The 14,516-nt window shown below is 38.9% G+C and overlaps 1 pseudogene; it reads left to right on the top strand.

The window, feature by feature from the left end:
• Positions 1–7,313: 7,313 nt before the first annotated feature.
• LOC109379029 (40S ribosomal protein SA pseudogene) lies at positions 7,314–8,421 on the top strand (annotated as a pseudogene).
• The last annotated feature ends 6,095 nt before the right edge of the window (positions 8,422–14,516 follow it).

Genomic DNA, 14,516 nt, shown 5'->3' with positions numbered 1-14,516 from the left:
TTTGAGATGAACTACACACAGGAAAAAAATATTAGTGTGGCATTCTGGATAAAGTTGGGACTAGAAATTCATGTTTGGGACTTATTTATAGAATAATAATCTAAGCCATGATTTTGACTAATGTTTGCATTATGTCCATAGGTGCAAGACTTACCTTTGCCTCCAATTATCAACAAATTATTCTAGGTATTAAAAATAAGAGAAGAAGTTCTGAGAAAATCATAGATTAGATGTGATGTACCTATTGTTTAGGCCATTGCTTTGGCCATGGCTGATGGAATGAGATTGAATTGTTTGAGATTTACTGTAGTTAGGTAGCCCATGAGTTTATCCTTGTTTTAGCTCATGGTAGTCATATAGATGTAGCTTTATTTGGTTCACAATGTTCCATTCAGATTCATACTATTTTGGTTATTTAGAAATACATGCTGGTAGATTCAGAATTCCAGAAACAGGAAACACATCATAATCTTTGAAATACATTTGTTTCTTCTATTCATCATTTTATCATTGTTATTGGAAAATCATCTAAGTTTTCTTATTTGATGTTCACAAATGTCCTGTGAATGAAGCAGAATAGTATATGTATAGTATGTAACATGTTTTATATATATGTGTGTGATATAGAATATATAACATATATATTATACATATTACATTTTTTATGTAAGCAGAAATAGACAGAAATGTGAAATGACATGGTCAAGATGACCCAGGTTATAAGGAGTAGAGTCAGGACTTGAATTCAGGGATTCTGCATTCAGAATTTATACTTATGCCAATAATAGTTTTTGGTTTTTTTTTACAGCACATTGAGAGATGTAGTCAGTTCGATTTGCTGGTCATTGAAGCTTTCATTAATATGTATTTTTAAAAATGTGTTTCAAGGTATTATCAATCTGTTTTATAACTGAGGAAGTTAAAGCAGAAAAAATATCTGACTAACTCAAGGTCAGTGTATTCAGAGGGAGTAGTTTTTGGCATCTTAAAATTCTGAACTTTAGGCCACAGAGAATGATGAAGATAACAGTTTTAAACCTCAAAACATGCTATGCATTGTAGTTCATTATAAAATGGGTGTTAGCACAAGTTGAATGGGAAATTTATGTGTGGAAGCATTCTTTTTATTTTTAGAAATGCTTATTTCTCTTTTACTAAAACATAATAACTAAAATTATAACAATGCAATTAGATGTATTTTCATTATTTTACATGCTGCAAAGAGAAAAATATCAAGTGGGTTAGGTCATCAAAACATAACCTTTTTAAAAGATGTAATGTAATCCAAATTCCCAAAGGGACTTTAATTTGGGGTTCATTGTAAAGTGCATCATTTGGTTATAGGGAAATTAAACAAAGAAATCAATTGTCATAATTAGTGCAGGGCTTACTCTAAATTAATGGTGTATGCTGTTAATGAACCATTACTGCAAAACTAATAGAGCCAGAGAAGTAAACGCTCTTCCTAGCACTGTACATATTCCTCTAACATAATCAAATAGTCCAGTACTCACCCATGAAAGTTGTATTGATTTGGGCGGTTTTTAAAACAGTAAGTAAAAAAGGTAGTGTCTTCCAAAGGGGACAAATGACATGATTTAAGAAAAATCATTTTATCTGCAATTAAAATATATATATATATATATATATATATATATATATATATATATATATATATATATCTCAGATTGCAGAGAGTGTGAGAAATACATCTTACCATAGGTGCATAGCTCAAGAAAGCAGCCCAGGAAAAACTGTTGTATGTACAGATAACAAAATAAACATCATAATTATTTGTTGTGTAAGATACATTGGTTAAAACTTCACTGGGATTTAAAAACTTTCAACTACTTTTGTCTAATTTAGGTAGATGGCACACATTTATCACTGAAATTGTTTTCAACATTTAACTATACATGAAGATTATTCATGATTGAAAAGAATACTCCCTGTGGAAACTATGGCATGCATTGCAAACGTTTGGGAAGAAGCAGAGGTTGTAGCTTCCCTCATTTAATCAATAATGCTGTAAATGACATCTTTTCTCTCTATGTTAGTAGGTAAAGCAGAGGGAACTTTGTGTACTTTCAAGTGTGTGCTTGGTGATGGTGCTGGTAGTGGTGGTGGAGGTGGTTGTGGGTTTTTGGCAGTAGAGGAACTTGAGGCTGGATGGTTAGGTAACCAAATATAGCATGTACAACTTCTTCTGAAGCCAACTCAAGATATCCCATTTCTTCCCCCACAAAACCCACTGTATCAAACCCTTCGGTCAGATACATTGCAAGCTGTGTTCACATTGTTTTATTAACACCAAGGGAGTAACCATAAATAAGTTTGCAGAAGGGATGGAAATTTGAGAAATATTCATTAACCCTGACCTTAAAAGTAAATTTTTGAGAAAAGAAAATATTGGAATTTCTGAGGAGAATTAACCCAGTGGTTCTTGATCTTATCAGACACACTATTTAAAAAAAATATTGGGGAATGCCTCTTCACCATCCTTCCATGAAAAGCACATGCAATATAATATACCTACACATATACAATGAGAATACTGATTAAAAAAATCTTAATTATAAAGGAGAAATATTTGAAAGCTATTTATAGTCAAATATTTCCGTGTGTGTGTGAATGCTTATTTATCCCTGTCCTAGATCTGTTGACGAAGTGGGATCCTCACACCGATGTGTAGAATTACTATGAATATATCAGCTATGAATGTGGACCGCTGTGGCAACACCAACACCACCACATATTTTTCTGAATCGGGGCCATTCTTGGTAAACTTCCAGACAAAACAAAGTACAATCTTCCTTTGTATGGTAGCTGTGGTTTTGGAAATCCCTATATATCTTAACACTCTGACAAAATACTTTGCGTTTATATGTGGAACACAGCTAGCTAGTATCCAGATTCAGAAAATTATAAACAAGATTTTCACCTATGTGGCTGTTCAGTAGGATGTTTCAGACTCATGTCGGGACATGGGGACAAGACCTTATTGGCTAGTATTCTTTATATGTCACAGGATGTCAAGCATCACCAGCCCCTGGCTTCCAAAAAGTTCCGGTACCATCTACCATGATGGAGCAATCCATAAGTGCCCTTATATGTTTGCCCTAATTCGAGGGGACTGCTTTGTATTATTATTATTAATTTCAGGGTTCTGTTATACCTTGTTTTATTAGTTATAAAGATGCCTTGTTGCTGGAACCTTCATGGTATCTTGATCCAAACTTTACATGTAAGGAAAATTAAGTTTAGAGGGAGTAATCACACATTTTCAAAATATTAAAACAGAATGTTTAGCAAAATAATATCAAAGCAGCAACCACATATCTACCAAAACAGCTATTTGGCAGAGTAAGTAAAAAATGATAAAGAAACAAATCAGGCAACATAACACCCCAGCAATAATTTTCAGTTTTCAACCATGTGTTTTGGCTTCGTGTGTTGGCCTAGTGATCAGCCCAAAACAGCACTGGGCTGGACCCAGTCCCAGTTCTGTCACAAATTAGTTATGGTACTTGGATAAGTCACTTATCCCGTCTCGGTGCACTTTCCTCATCTATAAAATAGAGCAAGGCTTACTCCATCTACCTCATTATTAGGACACAATGGTACCACATGTGAACATATAACGTTTAGTGCTGACAGTCAGAAATGCATCTTGTTTGGTCTCCGTTTCGTATGTGATCTATTGCCATTCTGACTTGCAATGTCTATCACAGGCTTTATACAGTTGAAAGAAATGAACAATTTAGAATGTGTGAATTTACACACAAAAAATGATCTACCTACAGATTAGTAAGTAGTTAGCCTGAGAAATCTATATCTACATGCAGTATAATGATATATATATGTAAATATCTATAAATATATTGGACATACAATGTTTTTACTTCATTGGTCCTCAAAGTACAGTTTGGTCACTTCTCAGGATGCTCATTGCCTTCAGGATGTCTGCAGGGTCAAACTTTTCTCATAATAGTACCGACCTTGTTTGTCGTTTCAATCTCTTTCTCTCTGAAAGTACAGTTGCATTTTCCAAGGGCTACGTGACACTGCAGGGGACTGGATTCAGGAGCTGATGAGAGGGTCTAGCTGTTTTTTATGAAGCATCGTGAGTTGCAGATTTAAAACAATATCACGCTTCTCCATAAATTTGTATGTATATATGAAAAACATCTCACTTTTAATTTCTAATACAGCAAACCTGTAAATACAACCCACATAAGAAACGTTTCCTCGGCTCCTTAATCATTTGTAGGAGGTGAAGTGTTCCTGAGACTAAAAAGCTGGGGGACCGCTGATTTAGATCATACTCAAAATCTCTCCTCATTAAAGAACTGGCAGAATTGGTTTTTCTATAGGAAGTGTTTTTTTTTTTTTTCCTAGTCCTGTTTGGAGCTGCATCACTGTAATGCTTCTTCTGCTTTTTCTTTAGGTTTTTTTTGGAATCATTTTGATCTGTATCAGAATAGTTGCTTCTTGAAAACAGAACTGCTCTAACAAATGCACACGTTTCAGGCCTTTTATCTGCAAATGCTGTCTCCTCAGTTCCTCTGGTCTGTGTTACCTGCAAAATACCCCATGTTTCCTCCTCTCCATCTGTCGGTGGTGGAACTCAGACAGCTCAAGCTGCTCTTGAGAAGTTGCATGGAAGCAAGGGGTGGATTTTATAATCATTGACTTTTGGGCAGAAAGGAAATCACTTCCTGAGATGTATGAACTGCGATAATGGCACTGCTTTGCAGAAATCCTTGACTCTATGGGCTTCTTATATGTAAGTCCCTCCCACGTTCCTGGATGCTGCAATCTGGTGCCTTGGAGTTTCCCTCTGTGACCATGCTGCGTAGTCTACAAAGCTGAGTATGAAATATGTAAAGCCCCTTATGAATACAAAGATCTGTTATAAACCAGGTTTCTTTTATTTTTCCTTTTCACGCAAATATATATTTTTTTTCCTGTAAACTGTGTAAATCTTGAAAGGCTGGTTGCTTTGGTTATCTTTTAGTCATGTCTCATGTAGCTTCTATGTGTTTGGAATAATATTAATATCTACTTACTGCATGGCTGATAGTATTCTCAGCAATGGATCGAATCCTACTTTTAAATCCACAGAATTGTTTTGGCCAGATTGTGTAATAGTTATTTCTCGCATTGTTATTATTATTATTATTATTATTATTATTATTATTATTTTTTTATTGGGTAACAGTGTGTTTTTTCCAGGACCCATCAGCTCCAGGTCAAGTCATTGTCCTTAATCTAGTCATGGAGGGCACAGCTGAGCTCCAAGTCCAGTCGCCGTTTTTAGTCTAGTTGCCGGGGGTGCAGCCCACCATCCCATGCAGGTATTGAACCAGCATGCGCTCTAACCAACTGAGCCACCCAGCTGCCCATTTCTCTCATTATTTTTGACATTCATTCATTGGTCCTCACATTAGGAAGTGACCAATACAAGAGGATCTTGTCAGTTCCCAACTTATGAGGATTTATGTATAAAAACAAATGGCAGAGACTCCAGTTGGGAGGCACTCCCCCAGGTCTCTGTGGACCTCGGTTCGCTTGCCACCCTCCCTCCACCACCAGTTGAAGACAGTTAAACAAGGAGTAACCAGAACATGACCTATGTGCTGTTTTAGGGAGATCTGGGGCCCTGGAGAGTCCTGATCAGAGGTTCTGAAATCTAAGTCAAGGGAGCCCTGTACGTGACAGCCCCACTTGGCGATTCCCAGAGGATGTACCACATTAAAATCCTGAAAATCCCAGATCACAGAAACCTGCTTAGTCCAACATTCATTAGCCACAGAAACCTTTTAAGAAACAAACATATTTGAATAAACCCTAGGACACTTCTGTGAGGGCAGGGCATCATTTGGGAAATATGGGCTAAGAGAAAATTCATCTCTTCAGTAGTTACAGAGAATTATCACATTTCTGGTCCCATGAGTTTCCAAGCAGAGGTTGATCCTGTATCCTTAGCTGGAGGACAGAGTGGAATTGTTGACAGTTTTATGCCTGCCTGTATTAGTAAGTTTTGCACTCCACTGCAAATGTGTGATGCATTTTGTGGACCTCTGGGGGAGACATTGTTGTGATACAAATCTATCTCCTTAGTAGTAAGTGCTTAAAAGATAGCCAGTTAGCAAATTGGGAACTGGTGATAATAATTTTTTTACCTTAAGGTTTGGAGAGCCAGTATAACTTTGAAATGTATTGAAGAGCAAAGGAAGTATTTTAGCAAAAGGAAGAAACAATTTAGGATGAAAAGAAAAATGAAAATGTGAGAAGCCTTTTAGTCCAATGCACTACTCAATTTGGATCACAAACGGCATGATCCTTTATATGTGTCCTGCAGGTGGGCAATCATCATCAACAAATGTTTCTTGAAAAATATCTGGCTGTGTCACACTAAATTTGTTTTTTTTCTGAGGGGAGGCTGTGTGATGGAATATATCCACTTGAACACACACAGCCTCGAAGATCCAGGAAAACAAACATTCATCCATCGTTAGTTCTCTCTTCCAAATCTCCCACAACCAAAACTGAAACTTAATATCAATGAAATGCCAAGAGAATAGATGCGTGAAAATGCTGACTGAATATAGAACTCATATTACATCTTAAATAGAGCTGAGCTGCCAAGTCTCTCCTGGAATGCAGCAAACCAAACATGTTAACTGGAGAAATGGTACTCCAAAATCAACTTCAAAAGGTAGACGTTAAAAAAAAAAAAATCTTTTGGGGGCTTTTCTAGCCCAGTAGCTCCTAGGACCTAGCTTATCCCAGCTAGTTCAGCTATCTTAGTGATGACTCTTTTCTTGAGCAGCCCTGTCAATTATATGAAGCTGTGAGAGCTTGATATAAAACCAACTTCAGACTTCTTCAAAAGTTTGTTATCTTTTGGAAGAGGTCTAAGTTTCTAAGGACCCAGGGAGAAAAATTTTAAAAACCCACCTCATTATGATAAATGGTGGTAGGCACACAATGTGATATATAGATGATGTATTATAAAATTGTACACTTGAAACCTATGAAATTTTGCTAAACATTGTCACCCCAATAAATTTAATTAAAAAAAGAAAATACAAACCAACTAATCTTCATATTAAGGCCAGAATTAAGCAGTTTCGAGTAGCTGAGCTTGGCTACTTCTCTCCCTGGAAGAGCTTGGTGCTTTACCTCTATGTACTCAACTTAAAAGGGTCATCCTAATTTTATTTTAGCCAGCTTGAAATNTAGGCTACCCAGAGAGGGGACCAAACAGTATTGTTCTGGGGTCCCATCATAACTTAGACATTTTCACAATGTCCAGGGCACTTTATGTCCTGCAGATGGAGGGGGGTGTCCTCAAATTCCTTGCAGCAGGAATCCTTTTGGGCCGCAACAACCTTGACCTCCAAATGGAACAGTTCGCCTACAAAAGGAAAGGTGAGGGCGTCTACATCATAAATATGAAGCGGAGCTGGGAGAAGCTTCTGCTGGCTGCTCGTGCCATTGTTGCCATGGAAAACCAAGCTGATACCTGTGTCACATCCTCCAGGAGTACCGCTGAGCGGGCTGTCTGGAAGTTTGCTGCCGCCTCTAGAGCCACTCCTATTGCTGGCCGCTTGACTCCCAGAACCTTCCCTAACCAGATCCAGGCTGCCTTCAGGAAGCTGGGACTTCCCGTGGTTACTGACCCCAGGTTTGACCACCAGCCTCTCCTCGAGGCATCCTAAGTCACCCTGGAGTCTGAGTGTAACACAGACTCTCCTCCACGCTATGTGGACATAGCCATCCCGTGCAACAACGAGGGAGCTCACTCCACAAGTGTGATGGGTTGGATACTGGCCCGGGAAGTTCTGGGCATGCGTGGCGTCCTCTTCCATGAGCCCCTGCGGGAGGTCACTCCTGATCTCTGCTTCTACAGAGATCCCGTGGACATCGGGAAGGAGGAGCAGGCCACTGCGGAGAAAGCATTAACCTGCGAGGAATCCCAGGGTGAATGGACTCTGCTCCAGCTCCTGAATTGACTGCTACTCAGCCCGAGGGCGCAGACGGGTCTGAAGGCGAGCAGGTGCCCTCTGTGCCTTTTCAGCGGTTCCCTGCTGAAGACTGGAGCGCTCAGCCCATCATGGAGGACCGGACGGCAGCTTCCCCTNCCCAGGGTGAATGGACTCTGCTCCAGCTCCTGAATTGACTGCTACTCAGCCCGAGGGCGCAGACGGGTCTGAAGGCGAGCAGGTGCCCTCTGTGCCTTTTCAGCGGTTCCCTGATGAAGACTGGAGCGCTCAGCCCATCACGGAGGACCGGACGGCAGCTTCCCCTGCTCAGGCTACTGAACAGGTAGGCACGGCCACTGAGTGGTCTGAAGCTGTTCTTCCACATGCTCTTAAACAGAATAGGAAGCAGGGAGGATTAGAAAGCGTGTGACCCAGATGCGAGGTCATGAACTTGCAGGGCGTAGATTGGAATAAGCCTGCGGCTGTCTTATTTATTTATTTTTCAGTGTTTCAAAATGAATGCAATGATTTTAAGATCAGGAGGCTTTCACAAAGATGTGGATTTCAGTTTTTTGATAAATCTGCTGGCAATGAGCCTGCATGTCCAGGTGGTCCCAACTAGCTTCAGGTGGGCTGGCACTCGCCTAGCTGCACAGTACCCGGTCCTCCATTGCCTCTTCCACTGAGCTCCTTTCTCAGCTGCTATTTATTATGTTGCTTGCACGGCTGGTTTTCTCAGAACCAAGAAACTTTTCTTACTGAAATGATTTCCTTATTTACGTTACCTGTCCAGCCTTTATAGATGTTTGTGTTTATGGCCCCAACTGTTCTTTGTATCCTCGTTTATGAAATCAGAGGGATGAATTCGGAGATGTAGTTTTCAAATCCAACATCCTGTGGTTCTATTTTCTGTTTCTATTTGTAGAAGAAGACATAGGGGAAAATGGATGAACTAGCATAAGCTTTAGGGTGGTCATGAGAACGACCTGCTAGAAGATAATGTGAAAGAAACACCTGTAGCCTTTTTGCTTATGGACACTGAACTCTCTTTATCCTTGATATAAAGAATGATAATCCCTTACATCTGTGCAGTGCCTTAGTACTTTTAAACGTGCTGTCATATAAAAGAACTTCTTGAGCCAATTTTATAAGGCTCTTTTTTTAGAAGGGACGTGAATGATAGGCAATAGATAATCCCATCTTGGATGAACTCCATGGTGGATGTGGGGGGTAAATTAAGGGCCTTCTCGTGGTTTCTTCTAGTTGTATAATTCTATTTTCATCAAAGCTATGACATTTTCTAAAAGAGTAGTAAATACACTGTAAAGGAATGAAGCTTTTAGAACGTGTTGGCTTCTTACAATGATGGCTTAACCCAGAAGCCCCTTATTATACTGATTTATGAGGCAGGTGGTATTAGGAATCCCCAAGCTTATCACAACTGTTTTCATTTCAGTATTATAAATCTAAAGNAGTTAGTGGTTTGCTTTCACTGCCAGAGTCTGGTTATAATTTCAGCGTAGAATTATCTCATTGTTTTCTGCCTGACAGGATTTGTTTCTACTTCTTAAATCTCCACAGACACTCATTTAAAAAACCCTCCTCCATGGTTTTGGTCTTACTGGGGATGTGGAGACAGTGGGGAGGGAAAAACAGAAGGTGTTTCTGTTTCTCAGTCAATTCTGGGCCGTGAATAAGATGTGTTTTTCTTACAGTTGTCAATGAAAGACCATCCCTTTAACTGCCCAGCTTATTAGTCATATGCATTGCCTTAAGATATTGCTCCCCAAAATCAATACCCTCATTTCCTTTCCATCTGCCTAGACCAAGATAATTAGGCTCTTTACTTTGTTTTGTATATAATGAAGGAGGCAAGTAGGGCTAGTAGGGAAAAAAGGCTCTTCCCCTGTGGTAAATGTATTGACATTTACAGACACCGACAGAGCACAACATGGAGAGAGTAATGAGAAATCTGACTGCTTCCCCCGCTTTCTCTGCTTTCTGCTTTCGAGCTGCTGCATCCCACAGTGAATTACTAGCTACAAAGAGAGGGGACTGCTTAGGGACTGACAATTGAGAGCATTTACAATTAGCTGAATTGATTAACCTTTACAAATGCTGTTACTTTATGAGGTGTTTTTCTCAGCCCTGGTTGAACAGTATGCCTTATTGATTCAACATAATCCTTTACGGAAGCCCTGGTTTGTCTGTGACTCCAGCAGACATAATGCCTGCCTTGGTCATCGCTTCTGCATGTTCCTGGGAAAACTTGACACGGAAGACTGATTGGCATTATGTAAATGGGTCCATGTCTCCCTCTGGGGGAGGGTGTGCAGCTGGCAGAAGCCAGGGCTCAGACCTGCCTCCCTGCATCCCCCTCTCCAGGCTGCAGACACAGAGGTGCCAGCCCCTGTGCCAGCCTCTCACTGCCTCTCAGTTCAAAACCTTACTCCAAATAAGCGACCCGAGACAGGAAAAGAGTCACAGAGAGCCCTCTGAGGTTTCCAGCTCCTCTCTATTCCCTGATTTTTATTTAGGTTTCCTGAAATAATTTGAATTATGTGTGTGTATATGTAAGGGGGTTGGTGGGGGGGCAGTGGTGGTGGGAAATTGTAAAAAAAAAAAAAAAGAATTGTATTTAGCTTAATTTTTTAAAAAGATTATAGACTGACTCTGAGTGCCACTTTTGCTAGTGACACCAAAATCGATGACAGAAGGCATTTTCTTTTCATCAGTTTCACTCAAAGAAAAAATCTCTGTGCTCCGAAATAATGAATATCGCCTAGAAATGGCTGCCTTCCACCTCTCATGCCCCATAAAACTATATGAATACAAAGTAAATATTATTTGTTTTTCCTTCACTTCTTCCCGTTCTCTCCATGTTTTCCTTTTATCTTTCCTTTATTCTTCATTTCAAGGAGTATATTTTTGTGATCTTAATGATAAAAGGACTGCCAGCTTGAAATACTAGAGTAAATCCTTCAGCTTTTCCACCAGTGTCCCTACAACACATCCTGCACCCAAGACTGGTTACATGATTTGTGGGGTTCTGTGCAAAATGAAGATGGGGGGCCCCCTGTTCATAAATTATTAAAACTATCTAAACAGTGACAGCAGAGCATTACACCAAACTCAGCTCCCAGCATGAAGACTTGTGTGATCTGCACAGGTCACTGACCATGAAGTAGGCCCTTCCTTCACCTTGGGCACTGTGTTTTGTGAAAAGATTGAGGGAGGCATCGGCCTGAGATGCTGATATTTGTTTTCTTTCCCAGCTCACATTTAAATTTCCTTTGCAAGAATGGCTTATCCTGGATCACACTGAACTCGGTATGTTTGTTTACCATTTGAACTGCTGCATCNCCTCCACAACTAGACTGAAGAACAAAAGGACAGCAACTTGTCTGTTCCCCTTCCCCAATTCCCCAACACTGTTCCCTTCCCCCAATTCCCCAATAAAATCTAAAAAAAAAAAAGAGAGCAGTACATATATATTTTGTAGCCTTAGTCCCTGATAAGGCATCACAAACAGCTAAAGCATACTTTCTACTGGTGGCAAATCACTATTGGGAACATTTTGGTTTACTTGTGGATTGTAAACATGTTAATTAGGATCAATTATCTTATAAGATAAAATTTAAAGTATATTACAGCATAAGGAGGTACTAAGTGAATACCTTCCAGTAGATCTAATTTGACTACAGTTAGAATTCCGATGAATAGGACCTCTGGGGGAGGGAGAGAGAGAGAAGAAAGAAGGGAATGGATGGGAAAGGGGAAAAGGGAACCTCTTGGCATTTGATAGCACAGAAAAAACAATTTTTTGTTTTAGCTTTTGAAATGTTGTCATAGATGTCTACCTATTCATTTGAATTGTCTTTATGTTTAAGTGGGAATGAGAAAACTACCAAAATCAGTTTGTAAATCACTAATTCCTGATATAAATATCAATGGTCTCTTAGGAACTACATTTAAACATATCAGAAATTGAATTATTCTAACTATGAGATTAGAGTCCCTTTCAATAGGTAAAAAATCTTGCTTATTAATAGAAGTAAGTAATCCAGACTAGAATTCTACCTTCTAGAAAGTGTAGGCAAGATTTCACAAGAATAAGACAATCACATAAACCAATATGAATGATCTGAGAGCACTGTGTGCCCAATGTTCATTTAGTGTAGCAGATATCATGCTGTTATGTTTCCTTTTCTTTGAACTCAGGGGTAGGTTGGGAGAATGTTATTAGAATGACATGCTTTCATTCAGGTCAGCAGTGTTCTTCAGACTTCATAATAGGGTATATATAGCTTTTCTCAAATTGCAACACAGCTGCCCTATTGTGAAGAATCATTCATATGTTTCAGTGAGTTAGGTGTTATACTTACGTAAGATGATTAGTAATTTGTTTAAGTTTAAAAACCATTTCAAGATATTAGTGTGTCATTGTTTTAGGTGTAAAAGTGTTCTATCCCAAACCACAATCCACTAAAGTTTACTTTAAAATGGAAATATTTTTCAGTGTAACTAGATTGTTGCATTTTCATAGCATGATGCTTTTTATTTTTTTAACGGAAAAGAACAAATATTTTTATATTTTGGTGTTTGTTTTTACCAAGGGAAAACCACTCTAAAAGAGAGAGGCCAGTTTGATGTCTAAAATGGAGAGGGTAAATTACTGCTTTATCATATAAGTGTCTTTGTAGGTTGGAAGTGAAAAATATTTTTAATTTAAAAGTGAATTTGGAGATCTGAGCATGCTCACTGTACATCACTTTAAAATTATTAAAGTAGTTTGATTTAATAGAGTGAATCTTCTTAGGCTGAGGAGTACTTCACTTTGCACTGCATAAGCTCAGATGTTAGAGCCCGATCACTTCCCAGCTGAAGAGCTTATAAAAAATGTGAAGTACTCTAATAATTTTAAATTACTCTATATTGCACATTTTCAGGTCTCTGATCACCTCCAAATTCAAGTGCTTATAAAACTGCTCCCATAATTTTAAATTGCTATGTGCACAGTGATTTAAAATTGTGAGAGTGCTTCAAAGTTTTTTAATAAGTGCTTTAATTTAGAAGCGAGTTGAGCAATACTCCAGTATAACTTCAAGAAATTATTAAACTGATGTAAAAATTTGTCCTCTGGAAAGAAAATTACATTTTGTATAAAAGGGTGAGGCTCCAAAGGAATCTATATGACGATGAAGGTACCAACCAGTAAATGAAATGAGATAATATGATGGGGGTGGGGGGGAGAAGGTTGTTTTGTTAAGTTTGCTCACTGCTTGCCTAAGGCTATTTAGTTTTTGAAACTCTAACAGGTATTGCAGTTTCTTTAAGGTGAAGAATTGCATTTAGAGGACTTCACTGCAAATTCTCAGCATTTTCAAAGATGTCAGGAAATTTCCCCTGAAATTATAAAGAAAAATGGCATTGTTAGATGAAAGGAGTATATCTTAGAGAAAGAGAAGAAGGAGAAAACGGGGGCAGAGAGAGGGAAAGGGGAGGGAATGGATGGGTGAGAGAGAGTTTATTGTTGAAGAGGTCTTGTTTGGTCAGGTATCTTCTGGGCATTCCTGACTGATTTCTCATTTTTCAATGGTAAACAGGGAATGTTTTAAGTTGTACTCATGAATGACAAGAAATTACTTACATTAAGAGGAGAGTTCCTTTTGTAAAGCAATGGTTCTGTTCACTGTAGAGAGGCACTTAGATTTTGTGTTCTGACTGTACATTATTATTATTATTACAATGCACCAGTTAATTTGACTTTAAACATGCTATCATCCTACACAGATCAAGAATTATCGTACATATTTGGGGTATAAAATATCTTGTGATGTGCCAGCTGTCAACAACCTGCCTTCCGTGTTTTCTCCAGCTTATTTTTGATGCTGTTCAGGTCAACGCAGTAGTATACTGTGACTAAGTCACTACCCAACATATCTGAAATATCAAACTGTTTGATGGGGACACAGGTCTCTCNACTCAACGGCAGCCCAGCTCCAGGTTAAGCTGTTGTTCAGCATTTTAGCTGTAGAGGGCAGTGTCACTGGTCCTCATGTGTGGTATCCAAACCGGGGCCCTCTGGCATCCCAAGCCAGCTCTTAACCAATGCGCTACTCGGCCAGCCCTGCTTTAATTTTTTTGACCAGTTGTAGTTCCCGACTAATTGGATATAAGCCCTTAATGGACATATAATCAGAGTACCTGGACCAAATTCTTGTAATCCAATATTATCTCGGGAGCTTTATAGAGATGCTAATCCTGGGTCTGCAGTCTCAGCATTTCAGGAATTCCACACATAAATGGTGTCCTACTACAACTCTTGCATAGGATAAAATTGCAGTGAATGCATCTTAATGCTTATTTCACTTATGTCTTCCCTTTTAGAAGCACTACAAAGCTTGAATTCATTTATAGTGATTTAATTCTCTGGTTTGCAGGGAAAAATCCTGTTTAAGATAAACTTGGTGGACTCAAAATGGAGTACCTACATGAGTCACCACGTTTTGCATAGGCATTCAT

This window comes from Hipposideros armiger, unplaced genomic scaffold (assembly GCF_001890085.2).
Source record: "Hipposideros armiger isolate ML-2016 unplaced genomic scaffold, ASM189008v1 scaffold_21, whole genome shotgun sequence".
NCBI classification, from domain to species: Eukaryota; Metazoa; Chordata; class Mammalia; order Chiroptera; family Hipposideridae; genus Hipposideros; species Hipposideros armiger.
This window is presented reverse-complemented; position numbering and strand designations above follow the sequence as displayed.